Here is an 8,582-nt window from a genome sequence, read left to right on the forward strand (position 1 = left end):
GTTTTTTGGTGGGTTTTTTTGTTTGTTTTTGTTTTTGTTTTTTTGTGGAAGCAGCTGATATTCCTGAGACATTTAAAGTAATGCCATAAGTAGGCCAATGTCAAAAGATGTAATAAAGCTTCCTGGACAGAGATTTAGCACAGGACTCCTGGGGCTTAGATTATAGTTTTCTGCTTATAAAAGATGCTGATGCCCAATTGGACTGCCAAGAGGCAGGTCCATAGCGATCAGAGTCCCGAGAGCATTAGAAGGACTAACAATGTGGAGGGAGAGGGTGTGGGTGGGAGACAGATCTGATGATGTAACTCCACTCCTATAACCCAAGCCCAACCCAGGGGCCAGCCCCTGTCTCACAGATTAGAAAGGGCTGGTTAACTGAGGGAAAAACAAGAAGCTTGCTCTCCGCCAGCCCCTGGGCTTCAGAAGAAGAGCATCAGTAACTGTCCCCCACATAGTTTTCATGAAACAAAACTGGTTTTGCCATCTTGAGACCTGAATTCTGCAGCCAAAATGCAAATTGGCAATTAACTCTTAAGTATTAGGAAAATGTATGGAAATTATTTCAGATCAGCAGAAAGAGCTTGTGAAGATTGGGTAATGAATTCAACCTTTATCCTTCTCCTTCTTTGCAATCCTTTCAAAGGCAACAGACAAACAAACAAACAAACAAACAAACAAAAAACCCAGTCGTGGGGAAAAGGTTGCTGGTTATTCAAAATTACTTTAGGTTTCTCAGCTTTTTTTTTTTTTTTTTGTCTTTCTAGACAGGGTTTCTCTGTGTAGCCCTGGCTGTCCTGGAACTCACTCTGTAGTCCAGGCTGGCCTCAAACTCAGAAATCCGCCTGCCTCTGCCTCCCAAGTGCTGGGATTAAATGCATGCGCCACTACTGCCTGGCGTTTTCTCAACTTTTTGAGAAGTCATTATATTATATTGTATGAGAGAGTTTGCTAGGATGTGTGTAGCATATGTGTGCAATGCCTGAAGAGACCAGCAGAGGGCGGTGGACATCCCACCCAGCCCCCCCACCCCCACCTCCCCACCCTCGCCAGGAGAGAAGTTACAGATGGTTGTGAACCGCCTTGTGAGTTCTAAGAATTGATCTTGGGTCATCTGCAAAAGCAGCCAATGCTCTTAATGGCTCAGACGTCTTCCCAGCCTCTTATTTAATTTTTCAAAAAGTGTGTGTGTGTGTGTGTGTGAGTGAGTGTGTGTGTGTGCACGCGCCATGTGCCCACAGAAACCAGAGGCATTGGCAACTCCTGAATTTGAGTTACAGCTGGTGGTGAGCCACCTCACGAGGGAGCTGGAAACAGAATTTGGGTTCTTTGGGAAAACAGTATGTGCTCTGAACTGCTGAGCCTGTCTCTAGCACACACTATTTTTTTTTTTAAGCTCTTCTTCACCAACTCTTCTATGAGGCTGTTTTTCTGGCAGAGAAGCCTCTGTCAGAAAAGCTCGCGGCAATTTAGCTTTAGGACTGTGCGTCTGGTCTCAGCGGCTAGCCTGGGTACTTGTGCTCAGGCACCTCCTTGTGCCATTGCTGGAGTCTGGGGATTGTGTTTGGGGCGGAGTTTGGGAGTGGAGCAGGACAGGCTTTGTGTTTAGCAAGTCCAAGTTTCAAGAAAACAGTAAAACTTCTCTGGCCTTCTTCCTGGTCCCCCGGGGGCTGTGACCCAAGAATGAAAATTACCAACACACAGTATTTCTTGGGCCAAGAGAAATGGCAGTTCACCCACACAGAACAAACCTGACTTACTTCGCAAGTTTCCTCCCCCCCTAAAAGGGATTTTTCAGTGTCCCTAACGCCCAGGGACAGTGCTCAGGGTCCCTGATTTCCAGGACACCTCAGAGCAGTACACAGCTTAGCTTTGCTGGCTGACACACAGAGCCTGCACAAAGCTAACAGGTCTGTTTCCACGGCATGGTGATTTTCTTTTGTGGGAACGAGAGGCCACCACTGGTTTTGAGCCTACTTCCTGCATAGTAAGGAAGGCGCAGGGATGTTACCTCAGACCACGCCCCCACAGACAACTCTGAAGGTCTTAAGCTTTGTGTCCTAGAAGAACAGTTCCAAATCTGCTTGACCCTGTCACCCATCAATAATGACAAAGGGAACATAAGAACCATGTGAAAATCTTTGTAAAGCTAAAATGATTTCCTCAAAAGATTACCCTTTATTCTAAAATATATTTTGGTGAGAGAAAGTTTTTGAAGCTCTGGCAATTTAAAATGTTCTCAGTTGGCAAAACAAAGTTGCTAACTGAGGCTCCTCAGTTTTACTTTGGTGACATCCCATTTTACCAGTAGTGACAGGAGTCTAATTGTAGAAGAGCCAGCAAGTAAATTGCAGTCTCACTCCATTTACCAAATGGCCACTAATTTGGCAATTTTAACTATCTGGGACACAGTTGGGGAGGCAGAAGTTGGTTTGGTTTGGTTTGGTTTGTTAAACTGACTGAGCACAGTAAGATCTTACTTGGTCTGGCCTTAATGATCTTGGATTTTATTACTAAGAAATGCTTGTTGGACTTTGATACAGTGGTGCAGGTTTGTATTCTTAGCCATCTGGAGGCAGAAGAATTCTGGGAGGCTGCGAGTTTGAGATCAGTTTGGGTCAACAGTAGAACCCTGTCTCAGATAGATAAATAGATAGATAGATAGATAGATAGATGAATGGATGGATGGATGGATGGATGGATGAACCGAGAGACAGACAGACAGACAGACAGACAGACAGACAGACAGACAGACAGACAGACAAAATTAGAGTAGGGAGTGGATGTGTTAGAATGGGGAAGGGCTCCATGAGGAGGGGAGGGGAAGAAGAAAAGGTAATCTGGGGCAAGTAGGATCCAAGTGCATTAGATATGTATGAAATTACTTAAGAATAAATAAAAATTATTTTTAAAAGAAAGGAAGTCTTCCAATGCCCTTCATCAGAGGCTCTTTACATTTACTGTAAATACTCCTTGCAAGTTCCATTCTAGTACTTTCTACCCTTAGATACAAAGAAGAGGTTATTTGGAGGGGGAGACACTGAAAGGGTAACAATAACTTGATACAATCTGATAATATATTAACACAATAAACACTACTAACAATATTACAAAATAGCCATTTTGCTAATGACATTGTAACAATGATCAGCTAGCGATAGTGAACAGTATGATTTTGAGTCTTTGTTGAGCTTTTTTCTTAGAAATTCTGAGCATGTTTCTTCTGTGCCCTGGCCTATGGCAGCTGATATCTCCCCTAAGTGTCTCTGTTGGTCGGTCCTCTCTGTCCCTACATAAGTAGCAGCTCTCTGAGAACCCCACAGGCATCTCACTTCTGGACTTGAGCATGGTTGACAGTAGAATGTCTGAGTGCTTCTGAGACAGATGCTAACCCAGGTCATCTGTAGAAAGCTTGTGAGACTGAGGTCAGCTGTAGAAAAGGAAGTCTCGAGCTGGATGGCAGACACCAGTCCCTTGGAGCTCACAGCCCCTGCCCCATCCTGGACCATCTGGCTGGGTCCCCATCCTGGACCATCTGGCTGAGTCTCTTGTGTATTGAACCTGCTGCCATATTACTGGGATCTGCTCACCGCTGAGTCTTGCTGTCCACTGCCACCTTGGGAAAGGATGAAGATAATGTCTGAACACCACCGTTTCTAGAAAGAGCCATACTCTGTCATGCTGACAGCCTTCTTCCTTTCAAAGGGAATATTTACCTCTTAGCTTCTCAGCTGGGCCCTCAGCTCAGAAGCCCTAGCAAGAGCAGCAGGTAAAGTCTCTTGTATTCCATGACCAGGAAACACCTTGATCTCGGTAAGGATCAAAGAGGGGCTACATGAAGCTCTGAGTTCTACATCTGGATCCACAGGCAGGGGAGAGAGAGAGAGAGAGAGAGAGAGAGAGAGGTTCAGAGACAGAGAGAGAGACAGAGAGAGAAATAAAGAGACAGACAGAGAGACAGACAGAGAAATGGGGCTTGACTTGAGCTTCTGAAACCTCAAAGTCCACCCCCAGGGACACAGTTCTTCCAACAAGGACACACTTCCTAATAGTGCCATACCTCATGAGCCTATGGGGGCCATTTTTATTCAAATACCACAGCTATCAACTTACAGTCATTTCCAAAGATTATATAGTCTCTTCCTATGGACTAATATGAGCCAGTTCTGGCACCGCATAAGTGTCTTCTCTTAAGCTCTTCTGTCTGTGGAAGTGGCTAGTTTTCCCTGTTTTTTCATGATGGACAGTCTTGAGGAGCTTCCTGGGATGTCATACAGTTGCAATCTGTCTAGTGCTTGCTCCACATCCTAGACTGGATGTGGGCATGGATCACAGACGTAAAGCAGCATCCCTGCTGAACTACATCAGAAGCACCTACCTACCGTCAGTGCTGCTACTGATGTTGATTTTGATCCTGTGGCCGAGTTGGCTTTTGTCGGGTATCCCACTGTAAATGGTACTGTCCCGTTTCTACACTACAGTACTTGGAAGGAATTCACTATGCACATCCAGGGGGTTGAGCTCACCTATTGGAGAAGATGTAGATGTTCTGTTCATGGAAGGTTTATTTGTTCCCTTTACTTATTTACATTGCCAGACACTTACTTATAGCAGATAGACTTGTGGATATTTATTATATACGCACTTAGTGTTATAATAAGTCACTACACTACCTCTCTGTTGCTCAGAGTGGTCCAGATCTGTGCGCTGGAAGCTCTTTCGGCCAAAACCTTGCTCCTTAAGATATGTCAATCGCTGGTTGTTTATGTTAATATCTCGTTATCTCTTGGCATATTGAGACGCTTCCAGCTTATTCTGTACTCCCCTGTGTTAGTCTTGGGACTACCCATTTTGGATAGAAGTCCCTACTCCTTTTCTTGAAGAATGACATGAGAAACCAACACATGAGCATTTTGTTTTATTTTGTCCTTGAAAACAACCAATATAACAAGTCAATTTTAAAAATGGAAATCAAGAATATCGAAAACAAATGGGCTGCAAGAGAAGAACATGTGCTGGTTGGAATGGATGCCCACATCCATCAGACCACAGACAATGCACTCATATCTGTGTCCCACTGTTTCTAGACTTTTCTAAACTCATGGTGACTCCCTCTTAAATGTTAGATGTGCACACAGTCTGGCTGTTCAACTCGGTCTTCATTCCTGCAAAGCAAGCACTTTGCTGACGGAGCTCTCTCCAGCAGGCTATTTTTAGTTCTTTATATTAGTCAGTGAAACTTACATTTCTAGACACTAAGTAAATTTTGATTGTATTTCATTCTCCTAAAAAAATCCCAAATTTAAAAGGGCATAGACTCCCTATGTGAGTCTAGTTTTGATTGCTGTAATAAAAGATGGCAGCTGCATAATTCATAAAGGAACGAGCGTTTGGTCTGGGGATATTGCTCAGTCTAGTGGGCATGTTGTCTAGTGGGCATGTTGCCCTGATTTCCATTCCTAATGTGTATATGAGCATTCACACACACACACACACACACACACACACACACACACACGGGGTGGGGGAGAGAGAGAGACACAGAGACAGAGAGACAGAGAGACAGAGACAGAGACAGAGAGAAAGACAGAGAGAGACACAGAGATAGACAGAGAGAGAGAGACAGAGAGAGATGGGGGAGAGAGAGAAGAGGGTTACCTAGTTATAGACCTGGAAGCACAAGAGCATGGTGGCTCTGGCTTCCTGGGAGGCCTCCTGGCAGAAGATATCCCAGCAGTCTCTGCAGATGTGATAGGAGTCGTGAGCCACCTGGAGAATCAGAGGCTGGGGTGGAGGCAGACATACTTTGTTTTTGTTTGTTGTTGTTTTGAAACAAGGGCTCTCTATGTAGCCCTAACTGGTGCTGGATTAAAAACACATGCTTCCATAACTGGCTAGTCATGCTACCTTTTAAAACAACCTGCCGTCACAGAGATTAACACTTCACCAGCCAAAATCAATTCTTCCTCAAGGTGATGTTCCCCAAAAGCTCAATAACCTCTTAAAGGTTCTTGTATCTCTTTATGTACTAAGGACCAGGATCATAACACATAAGCCTTTGGGAACACACCTAGGCCACAGCGCTGCCCAGTTTGTTGAAAAGTCCCAGCAGCTGTAGAGGTTGGTGTCTTAGACATGTGCTATTGCTATGAAGAGACACCATGACCACAGCACCCCTATAAAAGAAAGCATCTAAAAATCACTTACAGTTTCAGAGGGTCAGTCCGTTACCAGCATGGTAGGGAGTATGGCCGCACACAGGCAGCCATTGTGCTGGAGAAGTAGCTGGGACTACAGACTGTGGGAAGAAAGACATTCTGCACTTGGAATTGGCCTTTTAAAACCCCAAAGCCCACTCCCAGCGACACACTTCCTCCAACAAGACCTCTTTTTTATTGCTGTGAACAGACACCATGACCAAGGCAACTTTTTTTTTTTTTTTTTGGTTTTTCAAGACAGGGTTTCTCTGTGTAGTCCTGGCTGTACTGGAACTCACTCTGTAGAGCAGGCTGGCCTCGAACTCAGAAATCCACCTGCCTCTGCCTCCCAAGTGCTGGGATCAAAAACATGCGCCACCACTGCCCGGCTACCAAGAGTTGCTACCAAGGCAACTCTTATAAGGACAACATTTAATTGGGGCTGGCTTACAGGTTCAGAGGTTCAGTCCATTATCATCAAGGTGGGAACATGGCAGCATCCAGGCAGGCATGGTGCAGGAGGAGCTGAGAGTTCTCCATCTTCATCTGCAGGCGGCTAGCAGAATACTGACTTCCAGGCAGCTACGGTGAGGATCTTAAGCCCGCGCTCACAGTGACACCCCTACTCCAACAAGGCCACATCTCCTAATGCTTTCAAATAGCACCACTCTCTGGTGACCAAGCATTCAAATCTATGATCCTATGGGGGCTACTCTCATTCAAACCACCACACAGGGTAAATAAGGAAGCTTTTCTTCTTTTGTTCGTTCCTTCCTTCCTTCATTCCTTCGCTCCTTCCTTCCTTCCTTCCTTTTGTTCTTTCTTTCTTTTTTTTTTTTTTGGTTCTGGCTTTTTGAGAAGTGGTTCTCTGTGTAGCCCTCCCTGGCTGTCTTGGACTCACTCCACACACCAGGCTGGCCCCATCCTTGTAGATCTGCCTGCCACTGGCTCCTGAGTGCTGGAATTAATGGCAGGCACCACCACTGCCTGGCATAGGAAGCTCTTTTTCTTGTCACCAACCGACTCACCTGATCTTTGTGATTGCTTCCCTTAGGCAGAAGTGGTGGATGGAAATGGCAGCTATTATAAGACTATGGCTTCTTTTGACAAATGACTTCTTTTGGTTCAGTGGACAAATCTAACAATAAATATAATAGCAAGCAAGCATGAGATGTTGGGGTTGTTATGTGGTTCATGAGTCTGAGACTTTAGTAATCATCATTATCGTCACCATCATCACCACCACCACCACCACCATCATCATCACCATCACCCACCACCATCACCATCATCACCATAACCATCATCATTATCATCATCATCACCGTCATCATCAGTCATTCTAAGGAAAGAACACAGGGACCCTCATGTCAATTAACTTGAAGACCACTAGACAAATCCATCACAATTTGCGCGTTCTGTTTTCTCAATGGGTAGAATTAGATGTAGGTTGGGGTTTGGGAGATGGAGAATTAGTGAAGAAGAACTGACTGGGTTTCTCCCCAAGCTTACTGCCCAAAGCCTTTGGTCCCTCTCCCTCTGCCTCCCCATCACAAGCCATGGAGAGGAGGAAGAGAAGAAAAACAGTCTTAGAAAGATCACAGGGGACTTAGAAAGGTCACAGGAATAAATAGGGCTGCTGTGAAGACAATCATGAGGAGACAATTGAGGAAGCCAGCGTCATAGCGGGTTCCAGGGCTCTCATTTCCACCACCAAGGAATCTTTGAAATCGCGTTTCAGTAGTGTGCTGCCACATTTAATCGTCTTCTCAAATGATATACTCAGAATGTGATACCATCTCACCTGTTGACTGAAGCTCTGTGCTCGTGCTGGGTACGAGGCCCCGGCTCGGCTCCGGCACAGCACTACTGTGCACACACTGGTGCTTGCTGTTGACCGATCCCCTTTCAAATTTGTATCCACACCTTCCTCTACCACCTCAGTGCCACAAACTGGCCATGCTCTATCCCCCCAATCCCACTCTGGCTCATGCTCTCAGCTGCTCCAGCACCATGCCAGCCTGCTTCCTGCCATGATGATAATGGACTAAGCCTCTAAAATTGTAAGCCAGCCCTCAATGAAATGCTTTCTTTTATAGGAGTTGCCTTGGTCATGGTGTCTTCTCACAGAATAGAACAGTAACTAACTCAGTTGATCCATGACACTGGGGTACTCTTTCTCCCTCACCGCTAGTAGTTCATTCTAAAAGTCTTGAAGAAAGTTAGGATGTGGTGTGTGTGTGTGTGTGTGTGTGTGAAGTTAACAATGGAACATATTACGTGGCTGTCCAAAGTGTGCTCATAGATCTGCAGAGATGTCCTACCCTAGAAGAAGCAAGAAGGTAATCTTTCAACAAATCCACACAAACCTAATTCCACCTCTTACAA

At 45.2% G+C, this 8,582-nt stretch overlaps 1 protein-coding gene across 2 annotated transcripts in view; it reads left to right on the forward strand.

Annotated features, from left to right (window-relative positions):
- Positions 1 to 8,582, forward strand: part of Scml4 (Scm polycomb group protein like 4) — a 100,062-nt gene that overhangs the window by 54,176 nt on the left and 37,304 nt on the right. The gene's annotated exons all lie outside the window — the stretch shown is intronic.

This window comes from Mastomys coucha, unplaced genomic scaffold (genome assembly GCF_008632895.1).
Source record: "Mastomys coucha isolate ucsf_1 unplaced genomic scaffold, UCSF_Mcou_1 pScaffold3, whole genome shotgun sequence".
Lineage (NCBI taxonomy): Eukaryota > Metazoa > Chordata > Mammalia > Rodentia > Muridae > Mastomys > Mastomys coucha.